The sequence below is a fragment of the Neofelis nebulosa genome, chromosome 3 (genome assembly GCF_028018385.1).
Source record: "Neofelis nebulosa isolate mNeoNeb1 chromosome 3, mNeoNeb1.pri, whole genome shotgun sequence".
Lineage (NCBI taxonomy): Eukaryota > Metazoa > Chordata > Mammalia > Carnivora > Felidae > Neofelis > Neofelis nebulosa.
Window position 1 is genome coordinate 148030808 of NC_080784.1, and position 26289 is coordinate 148057096.

Here is a 26289-nt window from a genome sequence, read left to right on the forward strand (position 1 = left end):
AATAGCCATTTCTTAAATTTAGAACTGCCACCACCACCACCACCACTGAGCACTTGGCTCAACAGTTGGGGCATTTTGAATTCCCAGCAGAAAATACTGATCTATTTTACCCAATTTTTCCCATGCCATATTCCATATGTATCTTAATTTTTCAGGACTCCAAAATCCAAATACTCTGGTATTAATACATCAGTAATATGGTTTTGTAAGTCGGTAATTTTCTCTAATGAAACAATTATTTTTCTAGGATACTCCTTAAAAAGTGGAGGGCCTCATATTGCTAATGTTATTTCTCTTTAACACATTTTCTATCTGATTCAGTGATGGATAACACCTAAATTCCAATTGATCATTTGCTTTTCCATTGCTTAGTTTCATTACTAGGCCTCTTTTTATTATAATGGATAGCAGCCTAATTCAATCTAACTTCTATTAGAAGGGGAATCAGGGGCGCCTGGGGGCTCAGTCGGTTGAGCGTCTGACTTCGGCTCAGGTCATGATCTCACGGTCCGTGAGTTTGAGCCCCGTGTCGGGCTCTGTGCTGACAGCTCAGAGCCTGGAGCCTGTTTCAGATTCTGTGTCTCCCTCTCTCTCTGACCCTCCCCCGTTCATGCTCTGTCTCTCTCTGTCTCAAAAATGAATAAAACGTTAAAAAAAAAAAAGGGGGGGAATCAATTTATGTAGCTAGCTATATATAGCTATAAGCTAGAAGACTACCTTATGTGGTCTAGGTAATGTTGGTTTTAGGCATCGGTGGTCCTGGAGCTTGAAAAATATTATCAAGACCATTTTCCTTTATCTTTCAACTTTGTTTTCCTTTGGGATGCCCTGATTCTTGTCTCAAGTGGCAGATATAGCCACTAGTAGTTCTAGGCTAATGATATTTCTTCAGTTAGTGTTTTTTATATTTCTAGAAAATGTTCCAGGAAAGACCTTGATTGGCTTATGTGGTAGGTAGATTAATGGCTTCTCAAAGATATCCATGTCCCAATTTTTAGAACCTGTGAATATGTTACCTTACATGGCAAAAGGAACTTTGAAAATGTGATTAAGTTGTGGCTCTTAAGATGGGGTGATCAGGTGCCTGGGTGTCTCAGTCAGTTAAGCATCTGACTTCAGCTCAGGTCATGACCTCACAGTTTGTGAGTTCAAGCCCCACATTGAGCTCTGTGCTGACAGTTCGGAGCCTGGATCCTGCTTTGGATTCTGTGTCTCCCTCTCTCTCTGCCCCTCCCCTGCTCATGCTCTGTCTCTCTCTCTCTTTCAAAAATAAATAAACATTAAAAAAAAAAAAAAAAAAGACGGGATGATCATCCTGGAGTATCCAGGTGGATCTGAAGTAGTTACAGGAGGAAGGCAGGAAGTCAGAGAAGAGAAAAGATGCTGTGCTACTGTCTTTGAAGATGGTGGAAGGGGACCATGAATCAAGGAATGAGGTGGCCTCCAGAAGCTAGAAAAGGCAAGGAAACACACTCCTTTCTAGAGACTCCAGAAGGAACACAGCCCTGAGGATCCATAATAGATAATAAATATATAATAAATTATTTTAAGTCACTAAATTTGTGGTAATTTCTTACAACAGTAATAGGAAACAAATACAGCTTTTAATGATTGCCCATCCCCGAACCAACTGGTCAAACCTTAGTGTAAGAGTTTAGGTGTAGTACACTGCTCAGATATGGGTTATGTGCACTCCCAGAACCAGGGTTGAGGTAAGTCCAACCTAAATCACATGTGTGGAGTGAAGAAATGAATCCATCCTGTTCTTAACTACTCCGCAGCATGCGTATCCGTATGTGTGTGTATTTATATACATTTATATTCTCATGATCCAATTAGCAGTCTCTTTGGCCTCTTGTTGAGTGATCAAACACTGGTATGAAGTTTCTCAGTATTTTTTAGTCTTATATGGAGGCCACCAATCCGTCATGTATCAAGGCCAATGCATTTGTGGCATTTAACCCACATATCACCTTGAAGGCAGAGGCTACAAATGTTTCATAACTCTCCTCTGTTTATAGTTCTGATACATTTTATTCTTACTCCTTATTCTTACCACAACCTATAGTCCAGATTCAGCCCATCTGGGAACCATTTTGTGCTCTGACAGATATCTTTAGCTTTCTCTATCTAGTAACATACAACATAAGCTACCTTAGCTCTTGCCCTGACCATCATAGGCCATCACATTGGTTCTGATGTAATCACTGCATATCTATTCCCCTGGTCAAATTCTGTGAATGTATCTTCCCTTTCTAGAAGTGATCCAGATTTCAAAAAGGAATCATCAGTCTGATAATAAGGATGTATATACCACTTTTCCTATATTCCAAAGAAGCTCGGTAAAGGAATTGACCTATTGGGTTTGAAGAAGGCATGGTTCCAGTCTTCTCAGTTTATATACTCACTCACTGACTTCAGTGACCAAATCACAAAATGAAACACTATTTCTCTCTCCTTATGAAGATTCCAAACCCCAAAACCACCTTATTTTGGGTCCACTTCTCTTGGTACCATTTTGCTAATAATTTTGGTTGCCAAGGTGGATTGTCTCTTAGCTCAGTTCTTTTTTATGATTTGCTTCAGGCACAACTTGACACTCATGCCCCTGGGGACACTCCTGTGGGAAGCTGTGAACTATAACTTGGTCACTCTGCCTATTATCTTAGAGATAGAAAACTGATGATAAGGAGAAATTGTTAAAGGGAAGTTGGGCACTTGTTCCAACATGGCTTTTTTTTCCCCACTGGAGAAATGCAGGTGTCTGCTGTTAATTGATGAGGGAAGGCATGCCCTACCTCTTAGCTGGAAACACACACACACACACACACACACACACACACACACACACACAAAAACAAAAAACAGAGTTGCAAATGAGGTTCATTCAGCTCTCAGTTCAGGTTTGCGCCATAGTTTAACCCATATAACATCCATTGGGGGTGAGAACTTAAGAATGACTTTCTTTATTTTACCCATTTCATTCTCCATTCATGTAGGTGAGCTTTCACTTATAGCCTCCAATGGAGGCAGGGAGGGTGGTAGCATAAGTCCATCCCCTTCATCACAGAATCTCATCTGGACACTCTTTTTAAGTTTATCTTGAGAGAGAAAGCAAGGGGGAGGGGCAGAGAGAGTGAGAGAGAGAATCCCAAGTAGGCGCTGCACTGTCAGCTTGGAGCCTGACACAGGGCTCGAACCCATGAACTGTGAGATCATAACCTGAGCCAAAATCAAGGGTTGGACGCTTAACTGACTGAGCCACCCAGGCATCCTGGACTCTCCTTGAGCTATTCCCATGGTCCTTGATCCTCTTAACTACTTCTCTTTCATCCTAATCCCAACCTACTCTGCTGTGGGTGCTCCTGAAATAGGTCTCCTTTTCTGTTCCCCAAGATTTCTGTGCTGGACAGGTCCAGAAGATAGAGGAGGGTAAAAGTGCTAGTCTGGCTGGAAAGTAGAATATAAATTTTAAAAAGATCTGACACTTTATATTATAGATGTTTATTTCCTATCAACATATCCCTTTCCTTTTATATCTTACATTAAAAGCCTGTCCTCTGCCCAGCACAGACAGCCCGCATTCTATCACCTAGGTGTAGAAGCTTTCAGCTTCCAGGAAATAGGGATGGGTGAAAGAAAAACTCACCTCACTATGTCAAACAAAAAATAAGGTGGCAAATGTTAGCTTGGTCAACTTCCTGACACCAATTTACAAACTTCACATCCACTATCTTTACCCCCACTTTCTCTCCTGGTACTATAAAACACATGTCTTTTTTTATTATTTATTATTATGTATCATTTGTTACTCTTTTTTTGATGATCCCTCCAGCAGGGACCTCACTGCCATGCTTAACTTAATGGTTCTCCTCCATCATCCAGCATTGCTTAATCTGTATCTTTCAGTATTCCATGTTATTCTCTCTCTCCCTCCTATCTCTCTTCTCCCATTCATACTCATTTTATTTATAAGTCATTCATACTAGCTGTCTCCACTCTCTCATTCTTCATTTCCCCCCAGTTTTCATCACTTTGACCTTTTGATTTGTGCTCTAGTTCACTAATTTGTTCTTCAGCTGTCTCTGTCCTTCAGGTGTGTCTACTCAGTTCATCTACTGAGTTTTATTTCAGTTACAGAATTTTAAATCATAACTATTCTTATAAATTTTTGCACCAGCCTATTTTGCTACAAGAATATGGTATCTTTTTTTATTAACGCTTCTAAAGATATTAATTATACTTTAAAAATCACTCTCGGGGCACCTGGGTGGCTCACTTGGTTCAGTGTCTAACTTCAGCTCAGGTCATGATCTCATGGTTCATGAGTTCGAGCCCCACGTTGGGCTCTGTGCTGACAGCTCAGAGCCTGGAGCCTTCTTCAGATTCTATGTCTCCCTCCCTCTTTGCCCCTCCCCTGCTCATGCTCTGTCTCTCTCTTTCTCCCAAAAATAAACATTAAAAAAAAAAAAAAGAAAGAAAAATCACTCTCAGTTTGTTGTATTTATTTTATTTCCTCAGGAGTTAGTTCTGTGTATTTGGATTTATGCTTATGTTTCAGGGTGTGATTTTTGCTTAACTATTTGGTGATTCTTGGTTGTGTTTTTGTCTTTGACTTAACTTTCTCTGCTAGCTTCTGTTATTGTAGCATCTTCCAGTAATTATGAGGAAAAGATACCAGGTCTTCTATGGAGAGTGCTCCTTGTAACTCTTGGGTGTAGCTAGCCATTCAGGACATAGCTTTGCTTTGTGTGAGGGCACGGCAAGAGGACAGCTGTCTGGGAACCAGGAAGTAGGTTCTCAGCAGACACCAAATCCTCTGGCATCTCATCTGATCTTGAATTTCCCAGTCACCAGAACTGTGAGAAATAAATTTCTACTGTCTATAAGCCACCCAGTCCATGTATTCTGCTATAGCAGCTGGGGCGGATTAAGACAGCATCTGAGTTGGTATAAGTCAAGATTAGAAAACTCACCACCAGCCTTCTTCAAGTATTCAGGAATCTATTTAAAACTGTCTGAGACAAAGACATATCTGAACTTTGAAACGACTGGAATTGTTGCCCAGTTTTTCAACCTTCAGTTATGCTCAGATAGCATATCAGAGACTTCTCACTAAGGATATTCATTTCTGTGTGAAATTAGAAATAATCTTATAGGGCACCTGGGTGGTTAAGCATCTGACGTCAGCTCAGGTCATGATCGTGCAGTTCATGAGTTTGATCCCAGTGTTGGGCTCTGTACTGATAGCTCAGAGCCTGGGAGCCTGCTTGGGATTCTGTGTGTCCCTTTCTCTCTGTCCCTCCTCTGCTCACACTCTATCAAAAATAAATAAACAACAAAAAAAAGTAAGAATCTTAAGTTTCCAAAAAAGACAGCTGACTCAATTTTTTCTTGTCTTTATAATGCAATACAGTGGAAATGAATGAGGCTGATGGAGAAGATAATGTCATTGAAATATTCATGACAAAATTAATGAGAGAAAATCACATTATAAAACAATATGTGCAGAGATTCTTTAAAAGGAAAAGCTAGGGGCACCTGGGTGGCTCAGTCGGTTAAATGTCTGACTCTTGATTTCATCTCAGATCAAGATCTCATGGTTTGTGAGATTGAGCCCTGTGTCGGGCTCTGTGCTGACAGTGCAGAGCCTACTTGGGATTCTCTCTTCTTCTCTCTCTGTCCCTCCAATGCCTATGCTCACACTCTCTTATTTAAGTAAATAAACTTAAAAAAAAAAAAAAAAAAAGAAAAGAAAAGTTAAATGCTTATAGAAAAGATAAACCACAAAATATAAAGTGATATTTTCAAGATGTTAAGATTTGGGGGATTTATATAGCCTTTTCTATGAAGCTAAAATTTATTTAGTGAAATGTATTACTTTTGTCATCATAAAAAGTGTTGTACACACATTTTCAGAAATCTATCTATTTGGATAAATCAAAATCCTATATAATTGTTCTGGATCATTAAATAACATCCTAATTCCTTCATGCACAATTGTAGTTTTAATGAGTTGCTATAATAATTTAGGTGATTAATTAAAGATTGAGCTAAAATTATACCACTTAGGAGACTCATGATCAACTTATGGTAAAAACAAGAAAACAATGTCTAATGTTGAGACTTTTATTCTTTAAATTTTCGTTTTTGTATCTTATAGCAATAGCAAGATAGCAATTGCAGCAGTGGGTAGGCGGGCACAGTTCTGAGAAAAATATTGCAGAAGTGGTTCTTCATTGCCAGCGGAAGCTCATTGCTCACCCTGCAGGCTGTGTCTTAAGCAGTAGCCCAACACTGCCCACTAGTGGTTTGTAGAAACAAAGCATCAATGCCAATAAAGGGCAGGTGTTTTGCGTAAGCTTTCTTATACCTAGGACTTTTAAATTAGAATGAAAAGTTGTTTATGCTTATAGAGTTTTGCAATTCATAATAAACAGCCTCCTTATTTTATAGATGAGAAAACTGAGAAGTTAAATGAATAGCCTTAGATCCCGCAGCTACATCGTAATAAAGATGGGAGTGGAACCTGGGACTCCATTGTCCCTAGCCAACATAATTTTTGCCAATCTGAGCTACCTTAGCTTTAAATTGGTTGGCTTGGAAGTCCAAGGTATTTGTCAAACATAGTCCTGAGTTGTAGACTCAATTATGCACAGGAAGCTCATGGCTCCTCATTATTTTCAGCCATCCCTTAACTTTGCCTGGTGATTTATGATACTTTGGATATAGATAGGCCTTTGAATTTTGGGGACCTATTTATTTATTCAAGTTAATGTTACATAGATGAGATGTGCAGATGGTTAATTTAAAACATCACCCAGATATTTGGTTATTGCTAATGAGATAAAGCCAGCACAGGAAGGCTAAACTTTCTGGAAATGCACTCCTTGTCCCTGATAGCAATGGTAACTGGCAGAGTCTAATAACATTTATTGCAGACATATTTTCATTGTTAAAAGGGCATGTTGTTTGTTGAGTTAAGGCTTATGTGGAATTATTATGGTTTCACTTTCCTGATCTCCTTGACACCCACAAGTAGAATTGTGGCCTTTATGTAGTGCATTTTCTTGTGGAAGAGGCACAAGTGAAGAAACCACAAAGGTGTTAACAAGTGAGATGGTGATACAGCAAGTCTAACAATTTGACAGGATGTGTATATTTGCATATCTCCTCTTGATTTGGTCTTACTTCCTCCCCCGACTGCATTTAGATATGGGAGCACTTGATTAATTTTCAAGTCTGTGATTAGAGGGAAACTCAACTGCATTTTGAACTGACTTGTAGATAGAGTTCACTGAAATGAGAGTCAGACTTATGATTAATGCCTCTAGGTGGTGCCTGTGACCTGTATTTGGATTCAGTAGCTTATCAGAGACAGGAAGAATACTATAGAGGAGTGTGTGTGTGTGTGTGTGTGTGTGTGTGTGGGTTCCACTTTACAAGCTCTGTAGGGAAACAGTGTTAAAAACCGAAGAGTGAGCTTGGGGACGCTTTGTGGTTACTCAGTTTTTATTTTTCCAATATCCTTTGTTTTTTCCCTCCTGGGAAGGAGAATTCGCGAAGTTGACATAAAGAAGGAGGTGAAACCCAAGGAAGAAATTTGGAATTTTTAAAACTTATGACTAGCAGTTTATGTTTTTAGGGGTGAAAAAAATGACTCTTTCATGTATATATTGCATCTAATATTTGTCTAATAAGCATATGCAGAAGGCATTCTGTTAGCATGCTACTCTTTTTCTGTGATGTGTCTCTATAGCCAGTCTTTTTCTCTCCCTTTGTTTTAGCCCTCTCTACTGTTTGCAGCTTGGGAAGGTTGATTTGATCACTCAGGTGTTTTTTTCTGAGTTGACCTCCTGTGTGATCTGGAGGTTCTGTTAGTGTTACAGTGTAACTAAGGTGTATGTCCATGTATTAGTCTAGAAAGCAGAGCTGGAAGGACCTTTAGAGATCAGCAAGGAAAGGAGTTTTCAAATTCTCCGTTTGTGTGATCAATAACATTTCAAGCACAGATTACCTAATCATATCTTGGGTTTAGAATAATTAAATAAAACAAACAAATAAAAAGGTCGCATAAGTCTGTAATTAACAGAGCCTGGATTGAATTAACAGAGGCTCTCAACTGTTTACAGATTTCACTATCATTCTACCATATCCACTCTTTCAGTGAATTTCAGTGGATTTTCAGTGATTTCATAGACCAAAAATTTGGGGGGTCAGTTTAGGATTGGCAGTGTTTTACTTAGGACATTAAAGCCACCCCTAATATCATGTCACCACTACTTCACAAAAGAAGAGATATTTTAACACCATGTGGGTAAGAAGGATTTAATCTCAGAATTGATGACAGTCTTTCGATTTAATAATATATGTAAAACTCTACATTGTTCATTTCACCAAGGACAAATGAGCTCCTCTTAGTTTATTGGTAATCCATGAGCAGCAGTAGAGAACTATCTAGGACAGTCTCTTCATTTTTTGGGTGGAGAAACTGAGACCCAAATAAATTGACTTGTTTAAGGTCATATGTCTTGCAAGTAGCAGAGAAATGAGTTTTCCTTATTAGTTCAATAGTTAGAAAATTGGATGGCCCTCTCCCCATTTTTCTCTTTTTTTCTGCTGTTGCTGAGCGAAGGACACATACAAAAGCTAAGAAAAGGCAGTGTATGTCAGGCAGAAAATAGATCCCATAGTGGAATTTTCAATTCTATGTCATAATGGTATTTTTATTTTCTATGAAATCTAACTTGTTTCTTTTTTTCCTTTGTCATCTGTTTCCTTCTTTTCCAGGTTTCCCCCCAGATTTACAGAGGTATAATTGAAAAATAGAAGTGCGTATATATAAGGTGAACAACATGATGATGTGATAAGCATATACAATGTGAAATGCTTATCACAATCAAGATAATTAACACATCCATCACCTCACATAGATACCATTTTTTGTGTGTGTCGTCCATTTTGTTTCTGAATCCCGTTTAGAAATATATCAGTACGTATTTAAGAGAAAGGAATAATGTTTACTGAGTACTTGCTCAATTACAGGGATTTTGCTAGGTGTTTTGCATAGTTATTTAATCTTTGCCTGTCTCACAGCAACATCTGAGATCTGGATGAATAACATTAAATGCCAAAATTTCCCACACCATTGATTTTCCTCCTGTTCGGTATTTTCTTTAGAAATACAGAACTGTATCTTCTTGCCATCTGGAATTAATTGTATTATTGCCTATATATCTACACATTCTCCCTCGGTCTTCATTTTACTACAGCTGTGGTCAAAGGAGGGGCTTTTTAGAATTACCAGACAGTGCTGGTGGAGGGAAATAAATCAAGGTGCAAATTAATGAAGGGGAAGGAGAATCAAGTCAATGAATGCCATTTCGTCTTTGGGAATCATTCCCCATGTAGCAAAATGGGTGAAAAGTCCCCAAGTAACCAGTCTTCACTAATATGACCACCAGGGGGTGTTCAATACTGTCAGATTCTGGTGGTTCTATCTCCAGCAAAATCACAGCACAAGTTTTCTGTAATTATGTCTTTTCTCTCTGTCCATCCTTTCTGCTTTAGAATGGGATCATGAGGCAGATGTTTTATCTTTACTATTCCTTGACTTTTGGAGCTTTAATAATATTCCATAGAAAATAAGTAGTCCTTTTATGAGATTAGACTATATATTATACATGAAATTTTGAATTTACTAGTTACGTTGACCATTGCTTCTTAGACTTACTAGTTACCTTAACCATTCTAGAACCCTCCATGAAATGATGGAGGATAAACATGCCACTGGAAGGCCCTCTGCCGCTCACCTTTAATTTTCTCATTTTATTTCATTTGGTTCCAGGCCATCCTTTACATCCACATTTAAATTCCTTTCTTCTTAATAAAATATTTTCTGGCTATTTGATTCTAGAGAACTTTCTTCTAAACTCCTACAGTTACTAATTCTTCACATAGTCCTGTATTGTCTAACACCATTAGCTTCTGCATTGTTGCTTTCTTTCCTCTAGAAGGTTAAGAACTCCTGGAGGAAAAGCCCTGCAAAACCTTTTCCTCAGGCCACAACAGTGTAGGAGTGAAACTGTGGTCTCAATGACCATGGCAAGACATATTTTCAGGCTTCATCCTCACCCACTGTGTAAGAACTCCAGCTCCCCCAGATGTGTCCAAACTAGCTCTACAGGTCTGCCTGAGCTTACTTCACCTGTCGGTCGCTGTCAGGAGGAGCTGGTTCTGGCTCCTCTCTCCTTCAGGGATGCTGTTGCTGGGGCCACCGGAAGCATCTAGAGTCCCTGCTGTTGCATCTGCAGTGCTAACCAGCAAGCTGGCCTCCTCTCCGGTTCCTCCTGCAGAACAAGATTTTGGTGCTTATTGACCTTTATTTACACCTTTTTTTTTTTTTTTTAATGAACAGCTATCTCTCTTTTTTTCTCCAGTTTACAAAATCCAAGGCCCTTAACAAAAAGTTTTAAATGCAGAAATGTTTTTCTCTGTGTTGAGGCATTAGTGTATGTGTACGTGTGTATATGTGTGTGTGTTTACCTAAGACTTTTTGTTTTTATGAAACAGGTATATTACTGTATACTTTAAATAATTTATTTCACAAAAGCCTGTGTCCATAAAGTAAAACAGTCTTTCTATGAAACATTCAAGTAACAATGGCTTGGGCACCAACCAGACACAGGAGCAAAAAATTCACACTTTTCCCTGGGTATTTTTTTCCAAATCTCTTGAAACTTGCCAAGGTCTCTTATACTCCTACCTCAATTCCATTCCCTAGTTGCTTACCCACAGCTGCCTTCTGAAACTGAATACAGCCCTGAGGGCCATAGGCTGCATTCCTAAGCCCCAGGAGAATTCTGCTATGAACTCTACTGCACCCAGGCATTTCCTCAATGTGGAGGCACCACTGTCATGGTGTTCCTAATGGCCTACTGCTCCTGGTGAAAATATCTATGGATCCACACTTTGAGGTTTGAAAGAGGATACTTCTCAGCATCATGCTTCATTGAGGTGCCCACAGTAAAAATACATGCCTCAGGCTAAATAATTTTTGATTCACTTATTGACTCATTGACTCACATGTTTTTTTCTTTCATTCAAGAAAAATGTTCAGTGAGCATGAACTCCATGTCAGGGACAGTGCTAAAGAGCTGGATAGACACTGCCCATCTGGTGTCCTCAGAGGACCTCGGGGTGGTGGTGGTAAGAGGCTGTGTTGGAACAGGTTCCAGCATTAGATACACACCGGTCCTGAAACCCACTTTCCTTTCAATGACTTTGGCCTTAGGTCTCAGTTTGGGTGATCCATGGCCTAACCTTTCTTATATGAGTTTCCTTATGGACAACACCTTATCTTGTTGACATCTGGCTTGGGTTTGGATATCTCCATCCTCTCCCACCCTAGCTCATCAGACATGTTTTTATATCTTTGACTCTCTCAAGAGTATGGCTTTGGGATTCATTTCATTTTTTACCAGGACGCCCTTTTACTTCATACACATTTATAAAAGCAAATGGTTCTACTCTACCAAAAAGACCTGGGCTCTAAATTCAGTTACTGTGTTGAGAGAGACATAATTCTTTTAATCTACGGAATCTGAGCCCTGATTCAGATGTAATATCTTGTAATAACTGTGTATATAATTTTGAATTCTTTTTCGCCTCCTCTTCTTCCTCCTAACTTAACTTTATATATAATAAATGCTAGCAGATATTATTAAAGATTCTTGAAAACATATTTTAAAACCTGCATAATCACCCATTGTGTGAATGTCCCATAAATGATTTCACCATATGATTGGGGAGTTTGTGTTTTGTTTGTAAATTTTTGCTGTTATATAAAAAATCTTGTGATGAGAAACTTCAGATATAAATCTCAGTCCACACGTATTTCCTTAGGAATAACTTCTAAGAGTAGAGTTACTTATTAAACAGGAAACTTTTTTCCATAATTTTTCACCAATTTTTCTTTCTGCCAGCTATGTATGAGAACTATCCCACTGCATCTTTATTAACTTTTAGCATGTATTATTTTGGCATTTTGAGAGAGGCATTGTTTTAATTTATATTTTTTGGTTACCACTAAGAATGTTCATTTTAATATGTTTGTTGGCTTTTGTATTTCTATTAGTTTTTAATGCTTTTCGTGATGATTTATGAGCTTGCTTTATATGGTAAAAATACAATGGCCCTTTGTCATAATTGTGCCAAGAGTTCTTTCTCCATTATGTTGTGTTTTCATTTTGGTTATAGCATTTTTGATATGTATAAACTTAAAATTTTTATATGTCCAAATGTTTTCATATTTTTTGTGATTTCCTGACAAGTATAATTTACCTCCAAATATCAGCAAAATATTCACATATTTTTCTATTTAATTGTTTTATTTTAAAGCCATTTTCAAAACATGAAGTTTACTAGATTTTATAGAATAACCTCTTCTTCCTCAAAGATTGATCTAGTGTACCTTACATTCTTTGTTGAATAATTAATTTTCCCTCTTGTTATGATGTTGACTTTATGATATGTTCTTTTATGAACGATGGTTATTCTGAGTTTGTCAATTTTGTTTTAGTAATCTGCCTGTCTCCCAGTACAGCACTGACTTAATTACTATGATTTTGTTTTTAAGTTTATTTATTTATTTAGAGAGAGATAGAAACAGCATGAGTGGGGGGAGGCAAAGAGAGAGAGAGAGAGAGAGAGAATCCTAAGCAGACTTCACACTGCCAGCCCAGAGCCTGATGTGGGGCTCAAACTCACCAAACTATGAAATCATGACCTGAGCCAAAACCAAGAGTCGGACGCTTAACTGACTGAGCCACCCAGGTACTCCAGTATGATTTTACAATAAATGCTAATATTTGGTAAAGCAAGACTCCTTTATTGTTGCATTAAGAAGTTACTCTGCACTCTTGTCTATTTATAGTTCTAGGCTAAATTTAGAATAATTTTATCCAGTTGGGATTTCTCATTATTCCATTCAAAAAGTGTTTATGGAGTCCTTCACCGTGCCAGGCATTCCTTATTCTAGGTGCTGGGGAATGGAATGCACTTGTGTCCAAGATAGACAATCACTGCTGTCGTGGGGTTCATGATCTCTCAGAGGAGACAGACGGTAGACAAATAAGGAATGGCTGTACGGCGCAGTATCAGGTGGCGTTGGTGTGACAAACAAAAAAGCAGGACAACGGCAGAGAATGATGGAGATGGTGTTAGAGAATGTTGTTCAAGAATATTTCTATGAGGAGGCCATGAGAGAGTGAGTGGAAAAGAGTAGTCACAGGCAGAGGGATCATGGGTTCCTGGTGCCAGAGGAGCGGGAGGAAGGCTTGTGTGATCCGAAGGAATGAGGGGTTATAGGGATGAGGTCAGGAATGGAGTCAAGGGCCAGATCATGTGCAGCCCTGTAGGGCCTGAAGAATACTTTGGCTTTTAGCAAGTGTTTTGATTAAGATTATGAAACATTTATAACTTACTTTGGGAAAGAGTTGATATATTTTCAGAATTCCATTTTTCCTTTGAAGAAAGTAGTCTCTTACCATGTTTTCGTTTCCTTTTATCCCTTCACCTCCTTCTACTTTACACTTTATAGTAAAAAATATGTCATTTTGTTTGTGTAGGTTCCTCACATGTTTTTAGGTCATTTCTAGATATTTTATATATGCTTCATGGTACTGTCAGTGGAATATATATTCTATTGTATTTTCTAACATACTTTCTGGTGTACAAGAAAATGTGGATATACATTGTATATCTTACACTTGAGTACTAAATTTGAAATTTTCGATTAATTCTTTACCAGTTTTGTGTAAACAGTTTTAATTTCATCTTCCATCATGACAGTATGTCCTCTCCATTTACATAGCTCTACCAGATCAAGAGTGATATTGGATAGATATCTTTGCCTATTTACTATTTATGTAAATGCCTCTAGATTTATTTTTAATATAAGGTTATTATTTTAGAATATTTATTTGCACATTAAATAATTTCCTTCTAGTTCTAGCTCTTAAAAGTTACTTTTTTCCCTGTAAGAATGATTTACTGACTTTCAGATTCCTTGTTAGCATCTTTTGATGATTGTATGGCTTTTGTTCTTTGACTTGCAGATTTAAGGAAAGATTTCTAGAAAAAAAAAAAGATTTGTAGATTTCCTAATATTAAACAATTATTGGACCCTTTAAATCAATGCTGTTCAGGGGCGCCTGGGTGGCTCATTCGGCTAAGCATCTGACTTCGGCTCAGGTCATGATCCCACAGTCCATGAGTTCAAGCCCCGTGTCGAGCTCTGTGCTGACAGCTCGGAACCCGGAGCCTGCTTCAGATTCTGTGTCTCCCTCTCTCTGACCCTCCCCTGTTCATGCTTTGTCTTTCTTTGTCTCAAAAATAAATAAACGTTAAAAAAAATTTAAATCAATGCCGTTCAATTATGGTAGATGTTTGCTCTAGTCTACTGATCAATTTACTTTGTTCTTATTTTATTTGGTCCTTGTCAAATTCACATAAGTAAGACCAATTTATAACTTTTGTATTTTGGATTCACTTTGGTCACCTTTGCTATTTTGGTTATGAAATTAACTGGATCACTACCAGTAAAAATGTCTGGTCCTAAAATCTTTTACTGGATATAATTAGATGATAACCTTCAATTTCTTCAAAGCTTATTGATCTTCTCTTGTTTGATATTTTTCAAGCCAGTTTCGATTCCATATATTTTTCCTCTCAACCTTTTATTTCATTGAGATTTGGGGATTTGTCAGCACAGACTTAGTAATTATTTAATTTCAGGAATATCTCTTTTCATCGTAAGGCCCTTCTTGTCCCTGTAATTTAGACTTGAGACCATAGAGGCAGGACTGGGGTGATCTGAGAGACTGACGTTGGGCTCCACTCATTTGTCCTTATCTCATTATCTATGAACAAATATATTCAGATGGAAGCAAAGGGAGGCAGAAGGAGATGTTTAATTATTGAACATGGATTTCAAAAAAATGCATATTCTGAATACTTTAACAACACAAGGGCTGGTACATGATGTAGACTAGTGTAGATTGATATAGAGGGTTTTGTTGGCAGACCACCTAGGTTTAAAACCAGACTCCATTACTGACTAACTGTTTGACCTTGGGAAAATTGCTGTGCTTCCCTGTGCTCCAGGTTTTTCATTTGTGAAATGAAGATTAATTAATTTGCTGATTCAACAAATATTTATTATATTTATTGAGAGCCTCCTATGTGTTAGGCACTGCTTTAAGATCTGCAAATGCCTCAGTAAAAAAAGTACTTGATCTTTGAGTGTATCCTACTTGGAGTTCTTGAGCCTCTTAGATATACAGATTAACTTTCCCCACCTTCATTGAGATATAACTGACACATAACATTGTGTAACTCTAAGGTGTATAATGTGCTGATTTGATGTACTTACATATTGCAATATGATTATCATCACAGTGTTAGCTAACACCCCATCATTTCACATAATTGCCATTTCTTTTTTGTGGTGAGAATATTTAAGATTTACCGTTTTAGCAACTTTCAAGTGTACATCATAGGATTGTTATTGATTAATCACAGTGCTGCACATTAGATCCCCAGAATGTATTCATTTTCTAACTAGAAGTTTGTACCCTTTGATGAGCACCTCCCCATTTTCCCTGTCTCCCAGCCCCTGTTAACTACCATTCTGCTCTCTGTCTCTATAAGCTCAGCTTTTATAGATTCCACCTATATCATATAATATTTTTCTTTCTGTGTCTGACTTATTTCACTTAGCTAATGTCCTCAGGGACCATCCATGTTGTTATAAATGGAAGGATTTCCTTCTTTCTCATGGCTGACTAATATTTTATTATGTAGAAATATAATATCTATATGTACATATTTATGTGTATGTAAATATATATATTTAATACATCTACTTTCTCCATTCATCGATCAGTGTTCATTTAGGTTGTTTCTATATCTTGGCTATTGTAAATAATGCTGATATGAACATGGAAGTGCCCATACAACTTCAAGATCCTATTTTCATATCCTTTGGCTGTGTACCCAGAAGTGGGATTGCTGGATCACATGGTAGTTCTATTTTAAATTTTTGAGGAACCTCCACACTGTTTTCCATAGTGATTGTACCAATTTACATTCCCACCAGCAGTACACAAGAATTTTCTTTTCTTCATATCCTCACCAACAGTTGTTACCTCTAATTTTCTCAAGGATAGCTATTCATTCTAATAGGAATGAGGTGATCTCTTACTGTGGTTTTTAATTTTTTTTTAAATTTTTATTTATTTTTTATTTTGGGAGAGAGAGAGAAAGGGTCCACAGATCATGGCTTGAGCCAAAATGAAGAGTTGGACACTCAACCAACTGAGCCACCTGGGCACCCCTCAACCTTTTTTTAAAATCAAATTTGAAGTTATTGGTCACTATTTCTTCACATTTTTTTTCTGCCCCTTCCTCTCTGTTCTTTCCTCTGTGACTCCTATTGTACATACTTTGGTAGCTTGTAGTTTCCCACAGCTGCCAGAAGCTCTGTTCATTTTCTTCATTCATTTTCCTTTCTGTATAATCTCAATTGACCTGTTTCCACGTTTTCTGATTCTTCTACCAGTTCTGCCATGAAAAAGTAGTTGGGAGTAACTTTGGGGTGGGCACTTCTTTATAACACATATGGAAGTCCTCTTAAATGACATTTGAGTTGAGACTAGGTCATAATAAAATCTGGTTTCCAAAGGTGATGGGTTATTCTCCAACTGAATTGCAGACTCTCCCTCCATGGGTTGGAGAAGGGGGGTTGATCCTTCCCTGGGCATCTCCACACACCAGTGCACTTGATGGGAATTTCTGTGTTCCTACTTTAGTTCTCCAGATATGCTATACAGACAAGTGTTCTAGTTCTAAGAACTTTATTTTTTAATAACTCGTTGCCAATTGTTCTAAAACCCCTTCCATTTGCAAAGGAACTTTTATGATTTAGGCAGACATGAATTTTTCATAGAGAAGTAGGAGGACTTAATTATAGTTTCAACACACATTGGCATGCTTGGAAGTATCCAAAAGGAAGTCAAAGAATTTTGAGAATTTAAGCCAAGATACTTATTTCATCTTAATAATGTTGTGGCTTGATGTTATTTTACCAGTAAATATTCCCATAAGTATCAGATAATTGGGCTTTATTCTATGGCCTGAAGGCCAATATTCTTGGTGCAACCAACTGAAAGACTGAATTCCAAAAATGGAATTTCTCCATGGAAAATATGTTGTTTCCAGCCCTTGGTATTCACACCTAAGGCGTGTTGGCAGCTGTTCTTTGGCCAGCGGAAACAGGCATGGTGGTACATAAAGGCAGTTTCTATGGAAACCTGAACCCAAATGATACTGGGGCTGTGAAGATCAAAGGCAGCACCCTGAATTGTTTGGAGAGCCCAATAAAGGTTTCAGAACTTTATCGTTCTCCACAGAAAACACTACAGCCAAGAATTTGAAATGCTTTCTTCTCCAGGTGCATTAGAACTATGTGCATAAAATAGAAATTTGTAGTTTGCTCATGAATTTATCTGTTCTAATTATTTTACCAGCTATTTTACAACATCCTTCTCTGCCATAAAGAGAATTGTCATCTTCCATTAATGCTGTGATGAATACGGAAGTGTCGATACCACTTCAAGATCCTATTTTCATTTCCTTTGGATGTATACCCAGAAGTGGGATTGCTGGATCATATGGTAGTTCTATTTTTAATTTTCTGAGGAACCTCCACACTGTTTTCCATAGTGATTGTACCAATTTACATTCCCACCAGCAGTACACAGGGGTTTTCTTTTTTTCACATCCTCACCAACAGTTGTTACCTCTTATTTTCTCGAGCATAGCCATTCTAACAGGAATGAGATGAATTTTTACTGTGGTTTTTAAAATTTTTTATTTTAATAAATAAATAAAGCAATAAGACACACAAAATATGCTGAGCCTATAAATTTGGTGGCAGAGATTGATTTATTTTCATAAACCATGGATAATCTATTCAGTGTGTTATTTTTCCCCATACACTCTTCTTCCTATATACAAACACCCATGTTGCCAGATGCACACACAGCTAAACCACAGTTCTACCTGTAAAGAACATTTTGACCTACAGTAGTATTTTCTCACATTAAGTGTCATCCTTACACTGATTCTTTGTTTAGTATTTCGATACAAATCCCATTATCACAACCTTAGCAGAAATTAAAGTGGAAGAAAATATATTCCCATGAACGTGTCTTCCCAAGAGTGCATTTTGTTTTTATTTTGTGGAGCTTGATTTGTACTTGTTTCTTCTGACAAGCTCCCATTTTATTAAAGTCCTGGTGAATGACAAAGGAGCATTTTCTTCCTGGCTAGTGCAGATTGTCAAGATAAAATCTCTGAACATACTACATTTGTCTGTGGGGATTTGCATCCTTGGTTTCAAGGGCCATTTTAGAGTCAAGTGGATATGTTAAGGTTAGTTGAAGTAATCAAAAGCATCATATTCACCATGAAGTAATGAAATGAAGACTGGATATGTTTATGCCAAGATTTATGATTAATTTGTGCACATGAAATATGGAGGGAGGGAATGGTATAATTTGAAGAAGCTCTCTATGAAATACTTATTAAACCTTACAAGGCCTTTACTTCTCATAGACATCCAGAACCAAGTAATCAAGCTACCTAGACCGTATTTATTAGAGTCTAGTTTTCTTAACATTCCTGAAGGGAAAAGTTGCTTTTTCCCACCTTACAGGAGCACTCCATCTCTGCTTCTCCTCTCTGAGACACAGAGTACCAGCCACATTTCCAGGCTGGTTCTACATATTTTCTTTACTTTTCACTCCTGCTTTCATCCCTCACCTATGAGGGGCACACTTGCCAGAATCTCCTCTCATCATACCTCTACTTTTTCCTTTCCCCACCACAAACAAAGGACTTTTGACTCAGAATTGTGATAAACCTCAATCTGGAATTTTCACTTTTCTTCTTGCAAAGCATTACGTTTTAATAGTGAGCTATAATATAACTAAGGTTTAAATCAAACTGGCAAATTGGCTGTTTGCCATTTAATACACAGAATCATAGGATGAAAAGATATAGAAGGGAACTTGGAGAGTATTTATCAGTATTTTGCCATCATTTTTCACTAGAGGACTTCTGCAGAGGAAAAAGAGCCAATTCAGCAGATGTCTGGAGGCACAGAGAAAGTTCCAGTCAGAATGAATATAATATATAATGTCTTTGAAGTTCACTATTTTAGCTTTAAAATTTTCTGCAACTTTGAAGTTGATACTAAATTATACCTTTACTTGTTTTCTAATAAAAGTAGTTCTAGAATTACTTACCATTAAGTATAGTGGTCCCTATTTTTCCTTCACCTTTGTGTAGCATCTAGCACGTATCTTTATACCTTGAGGAGAATGTAAACCCCAATACAAAAAATACAGACTGGACAATTATATCCTATGGTAGGTGAGTAAACTGAGACCTAGAAATGTAGAAATTTGCTTAAGATCACCATGGTAGAATCAACATGAGAATTCAAGTCTAATGGCGTTCAGCCCAGTGAGCTTCTCATCAAACTCAGACATATGTTTCAACCTGATATCTTTTCCACATGTGTTCCTGGAAACTAAGGTTTCTGTAAGTCAGGAACATCTTTGGAACCTGACTGACCTCACTTAACCTGGTTTTCATGCCGTATAAGGATACCTGAAAAACCACTGTAAGAGTAATTGTGTGTCTATATATGCCTCTTTCAGTAGCTTTGCTCACAAGGGGAGACGTGAGGGTGTGTGTGTGTGTGTGTGTGTGTGTGTGTGTGTGTGTGATAGCAGGTGAAGTAGGGAAATGGTGAGTGGTGGTGGTGGTGGGTAGCATTCAACAGATCATTTTTTTCCCCACTTTCTGAAACCACTACTTTTCCCTGAAACCCATTAGTCTGGTTTTGGCTTTAAGCTGCTGAAGGAAAGCATTATTCAGGGAGTACTGCAGGGGCTGATTCTTGTGGAACTCATGAGAGTTAGATTTGGCTGATGTCAAAATTTTCATCAGATTTTGAATTTTCAGAGACATTTTGTACTCTGCTTATGAGATTGATATAAATAGTTTTGTTCTCTGTCTCCCAGATAGAAGCATGGATAAAAAGAACTTCATTTGTTCCACATGGAAGATAACAAAATATATTTGAGTGATTGGATGGATGGATCTTTGTGGATAATCATTAATCAAATTTACATAACCATTTTCATGAATAAGGGAAAATTTGCTATTCTAAGCTAAGTTGACAAAAAGAGGTAATATTATGTCCCTTAAAAAATATAATACAAGTGAAATGTACACACTCTAACCAACCAGGTAGAAATAAGGAAAAATCCTTATTGCTTCCTTTCATAGGTGAGATTAGAGAATTCTGACTTTTCTCTTTGGTCAGGTGAACTATTCATAGGTATTATGTGAATGCCTTTATCAAATAATCCTGGACTTCTCAGGATACCTATTTCAGTGCCAGCCACTCAGATAGAAGTTGGGAATATAAAAATAGCTAAGGTCAGTTGTGCCTCAAGTTTCTTACAGTCCATTGGAAAGACAAGTACATGAATAACTAACCATAGTATAACACAACAAAGTTTTATGCTGGTGGTACAAATGAGAAGAGAGATTCTGTTAATTGTTGTTACTGCAGGGGGCTACAGAGGGTTTCACTGAGAAGATAAGTTGTAATGCAAGGATGTATTAACTTGGAAGTGGAAAAGTGGAAGGAGAAAAGCGATGGCAAGGCGATGGTTGGAAATAGGAGTGCGCCATGATCTGTTGAGGAAATGGCAAAGAAAAAAGGTAAGTGCAGGTTTGACCAAGAAGGGCACTTATGGCATGGCAGCATGAACCTGGGAGCCAGCCAAGGTTTTAAACCGAGAAATCATTGATTGGGTTTGGGCTCTTTAAAAAGCTATCTCTGACAAGAGCTTGTAGAATCGATTGGGTGGTGGGTGGTGTGAGAAGATTAGAGAGAGGGGGACCAGTGTTATCTAATTCTGTAACCCTTTTTTCTTTTCATACAAACTCAAAAGTTGCTAAAAATAAAGGAAGGTTTTAGAAAAGCTGATTTTATCTCTGATAGGTGAGGTGACAATAAATAGAGATAAAATGAAGTTGCATGCAATGAGAAGGGGAAGTGCAGGTGCAGGAATTGTGTGAGGAAAGACTAAAAATCTCTTTAAAACAAGACATTCAGAAACAGTGATTTGTCCAAGGTTGTAGGGATGTTGGAAGCCATCACAAAATGATCCTTTAGCCAACTAGAGAAGAGTGAGAGAGCAGTGAGAAGACATATCCGTATTGTGTATTTATTCCATATGACGTAATGTTAAATGAAAAAAGATATAAATTTTTTTTAAGTAAACATACTCTCTGCCCTCACATAATCACAGCCTCCCACAGTACCAGCATCCCATATTAGAGTGGTACATTTCTTGCAGTTGACGAACATACACTGACACGTTATTGTCCCTCAAAGCTTTGTAATCCACATTAGGGTTCCCTCTTGGTGTTGCACATTCTGTGGATTTTGACAAATGTACAATGACATGTATCTACTATTATAGTTTATTACAGAATAGTTTCACTGCTCTAAAAATCTTTTGTGCTTTTTAACACTTTTATATAATAATCATAACATTTTAAAGACATATATATGATATATATGTACGAAAGATTGGAACTAAATTGAGCAGCATGTTTTAAGAGTGCTGATTCAGATTTCCTGCTCACTTATAGATTCATATTTCTTGCTTGGCCACAGGACATACTAATGTCCTTTCCTACGATCAGGCCATTTACTAGATCACTCTAGGCCCATTGGGCATGTTTTATCATTAGGCCTAAATAACAGCGAAACAGGATTACTTGTGACAGGAGACAGTACCAGTTTTTCATGAATGTTTACAATTCATTAAAATATGTGGGGGAAGAGGCTTCATTTAATCCAAGAGCAGTGAAATAAACATGTTAAGAACATCTAAATAATTTCAATATATTCATTTTTGTGTTGGGGGAGGGCAGTCATTTAGAGTCCCAGACTCTGATATCTCCCATACTCTCAGACCCTATAGCAGCAGTGTGAAGGTGTTAAAATCCAGCATACCTGTTCTCTGCAAAGCAGTTATGGTAGTGATAGGGTGGTATTGGGGCATGGGTTGTATATGTGAAGAATCAGGTTCTGTGACTTTAAAAAAGTATAATTACCTACATGGCAGGGAAAAAAATTGAAACATTTAAAGAGAAAAAATGGTGCAGGGAAAAAACATTCTAGGAAAAAACATCTAATAATCTAAATAAACTAGATGACTCTCATCATTTGTTCCTTTTAATTCTGGGAGTATCCTGGTTGGAGCAAACGAATAAAAATAAGAAATAAAATATTGTTCAGTTATGAATGGGACAAAAAGGGATTTCCATAGTATTCTTTAAATGGCAACGATAACTTTTTCTGAAGATAGATGGATACTTGTAAGGTTACAGCTGGGATAGATCATGTTCAGGGATAGTTTTGGAAAATAAAAAGCTGATATTTTAAATAAATACAAAATTGGAAGATTAAAAAAGGAAATGATTGGTTGTGTTTTGCTGCAAGAAAGAATAATTCTAAGAATGCTTTTTCTTTTGTCTATCTACCATCTACTTCCTTTGAATTAAATATATGAATGTCTTCTTCAGAACATTGGAATGCCACCTTTTAGAATAATTTCCATTTTTTGGTAAAGGTGTTTAAATAAAGACATGTTTGGGCTATGCTTGAGAAGGCAGGAAAGATTTGGCTGTATTGAAATTTATATCCAGCTATAAATCCAGTATCTTTACCTCTTGATTTTTAAAGGCAGTGGTGAAAGGGAGCACAGCATGTGGTGAATTATGAATGAAGACATGAAAGGATTTCTTGGTCTGATGTGAAGCCAGTTCCTCCCCCACCACACTCTGTTTCTGGAGTTGTCTTGAGTCCATTATAAATATGACTCTAGTGAACCATACACATATCTCCTTTGGAGTGTTATGCACAGTGTTAATATGTAGTCTATCCCTGAGATGCTTTTGTGCAAATAAGAAGTGCTACTTAATAAAAATCAGTGTGTGCAAGGGTACAAACTAAATATCAAACCTTCAAAGCGTCTTCATGACAGAGATTACCAATTCTGACTCTAATTCATTATTTATATAGCAAAAGCATGTGAGAGTATGTGTGAGCAGCAGTAGAGGAGTGGGGAGAATCTTCCTGTTCACATCAAAGGTGTTAGGATACCAGGGACTGTTACCAGGATTCCTTTTTGAAAAGGAGTCTCCAAGACTTTGGGGGAAAGCTAGCTAACTAACTCTCCAACTAACTAACAGCAGTGAAGGGATTCGCTGAACTGGACACTTGTGCTGTGAGTACCCTTCTAAATATATGTTATACTTAACAAAGTTTACATTAAAAAATAGTGGTGAGTGCTTTGGGATTAACAGGCACCTAGGCCACTTGGATTAAGGCACTTAATTGAGAAAGACAATTATTGACTGCTAGTGTCTGGTGAAAATAGGTAGGCAACTCAGGTAGAGATAGCTGACAACTGGTCCTAAAGCTTGGGATCTGGTTTGCTACTGGGGAGAAATGGTTTTGAGAACATCACTTATAAATATTCTCCAACACTGCTGTGTGTGAATGTGTCCCACATAACACCAGGAAGGGGACTGTAAACATTGAAATAGCAATTGGCTCTTTAGTTGCCAAACAAATACTTTTACGTGTGGGGATGGATCCTTGTGTGCTGGAAAGAGAAATTTATCAAAGGTGAGATATCAGAATTAGTTAAAAAGTGGGCCAGCAATAGCAGAAGCATGGCTGCCAGGAGAAGAGAATGGAAGTGACAGCAGCAAACACAGAGGATATAATCCAAGGAGAAAATGATCCCTGCAGGACTCAGTGAGACAGAGAAGCTTTCAGGATTTGAAAGAATAATTCAGAGCTCAATATTCAAATGCCACTAGGATTCTTACCTACACACTTGATTGTCCCTGTAACTTCCTCCTCCTCAGAATAGCCCTTCTCCTACAAGTGATCTGGGAAAACAGGGATTATATTCCAGTTGCCATTTTGATTGTCATCAAATCTTGGTTGTTTCCTGATTGGAATGATTTCAGAAAATAAGGTTTATATTTTAAATTAAAATAGCCAGAGTGGGTGGGGTGTACTTTATTTAAAATATGTACATGTTTAATAAATATATTTATAATTTAATGTATTCATTTAGGGTATTGTGCTAAGTGTTGAGTGGAGTATCAAGAAGTTAAGACCCAGTCTTCTCTCGCAAGAAATCTAGTGAAAGAACTGGTAAGTAGTCATCTGTTTCCAGATTTTCACATCTAGGATTGGGTGGTGGTTCGTGTGGTAAATTATTCAAGATAGGCTAACTGGTGTAAAAACAAAACAAAACAAAACAATTCCCAGATTGAGCTACTTACATGTCATATTTTATTGCAGGTCAGTGGAGGTGAAAGGATCATTTACACTCTTTCTATTCCATGCCTCTTACATCACAAAGGGCCTTGGAGTCTTCTATGGGATCCTCTGCATCTGAGCTTCCGTTAGGGTCAGGCCTGGAAGATTTTTATACAGTCTAAGCCTGAATGTCACTTCACTTCATTCTAATGGCCTCACGACCCACTGATTACAAGGAGGTCTGAGAAATGCCGTCTTTCTGCATTCCCAGAGGGAAACAAAGTGGGGTCTAGATGGCATACAACATAGTCTTGTGCCATCAGAAGGGGTCTCTCAGGCTTATTTTTTCTAATTTCTGAGAGTTTGAATTGGATTTGCTCTTCAGCCATTAAATTTCCCACCTTTTAATAGGAAATAGAAGCAGGGAAGACAACACTTATCAAATATCTACTGTACATATACATGAAATCAATTAGCGCTTAACCAATCTACTGAGATGGATATGGTTCTGGGTTACATATGTAGTTGCTGAGGCTGGGAGAGGGTAGGCAGCTTGTTCAAGGACACTAGCTAGAGATCAGTGGAAGAAGTGTTTAGATCTGCATGTCTGTTTCCAAGGCATTTATTCTTCTATTATCTCTGAAGTAGGAAGTTTAGCTAAGGAACAAATACTTGTTGAATTAATTAAAAAGATAAAAGAATTAAGTTACGAAAAAAGGCAAAAGTAAGCAATGAAGAAAAAAATTTAAGAAACATTTATGGGGTTTAATAATTTTTTTTTTAAGTAAATGTATGCTTAGAATTATAAGAAAAAGGTGCTCAGCACTTAGCTGTTGTCCCACCCTTCAACTAAACCTAGGGAGCAGTGACTAGTTCGTTCTTTCTTTCTTTCTTTCTTTCTTTCTTTCTTTCTTTCTTTCTTTCTTTCTTTCTTTCTTTCCTTGTTTCTTTCTTTATTTCTTTTCTTTTTTTTTTACCATTCATTCAGCAACTATTTAATGGAAGCTTAGCATGTATGCATCATGAGGATCAGGGATGAAGAAGACAAACATAATTCTTTCTTTCACAAAGCAAGCATACACACACATAAGCCTTAAACACCACTCTCATGTAGCTTTTGTTGGGTTTGGGCAGCCCTTTCTCTTTAGGTGCTGCACTTGAAATCTGCTGATCAATATCTTTGTTCTTTCAAAGCAGAGGGGAGACGTCCTTCTTAGAAAGTAGTGTTTTGAGAATTCTCTCTGTGGGGAAGCACAGTAATAAGAGACTTGTTCTGTATTCCTGAATGCTTCCAAACAGCAGTCTGCTTTTCTAGAAATTGTTGGATGGCTTCTCCCAGGCACAGGGGGGAGCTCAACATTTAAGAATCCTACCCCAAAGCGTCTTTGGAATGGAGTGGTTAAATTGGTTCTTGAAGGTTGAAATGTATCTTTTCAGCTCTGCAAAATCAGCTTCCTTCATGCTTGTATTCTTCCTTTTCAACCAAATGCTGTGATTTTGTACTTGCCAAATTGATCTGTGGCAGAAAGGAGACTCCCAAAAGCTGGAGATAAAGAGGAGGAAATGTCAGGTGCTAGCCAGATTTTTTTCATTAACTCTGCAGCCGGGGAGTCCCTGAGTAAAAACCATACAAGTTAAACTCAGCATTATAGAAGAATTGTCATTATTTGTTTTAAAGCTAAGATTCTAATTATAATTTTAATACATATTGACATACTAAAATAATCTATAGTACAATTAATTTTTAAATCAGGTTATATTTAATGTGTTCAGTAGCTGGTGTAGATGATCCT

At 37.5% G+C, this 26289-nt stretch overlaps 1 protein-coding gene and 1 long non-coding RNA gene across 4 annotated transcripts in view; one reads left to right on the forward strand and one right to left on the reverse strand.

The window, feature by feature from the left end:
• The window catches only part of LOC131507479 (cytochrome c oxidase assembly protein COX18, mitochondrial), an 84000-nt gene that overhangs the window by 21884 nt on the left and 35827 nt on the right, over positions 1–26289 (forward strand). For both annotated transcript variants that reach the window (XR_009259514.1, XM_058722314.1), the window contains 3 exons: positions 17589–17735; positions 20154–20321; positions 20711–20862. The gene's annotated coding sequence lies outside the window, so the exon portion shown is untranslated. The remainder of the gene's footprint in view (positions 1–17588; positions 17736–20153; positions 20322–20710; positions 20863–26289) is intronic.
• Positions 4489–25233, reverse strand: LOC131507480 (uncharacterized). 2 transcript variants are annotated; one of them, XR_009259516.1, is made up of 4 exons: positions 24520–25233; positions 24055–24179; positions 10208–10349; positions 4489–4859 (listed from the first exon to the last, which is right to left on the reverse strand). It is a non-coding gene; the product is annotated as an uncharacterized LOC131507480 (long non-coding RNA). The 2 variants fall into 2 exon arrangements; XR_009259515.1 differs by having other exon boundaries at positions 10203–10349.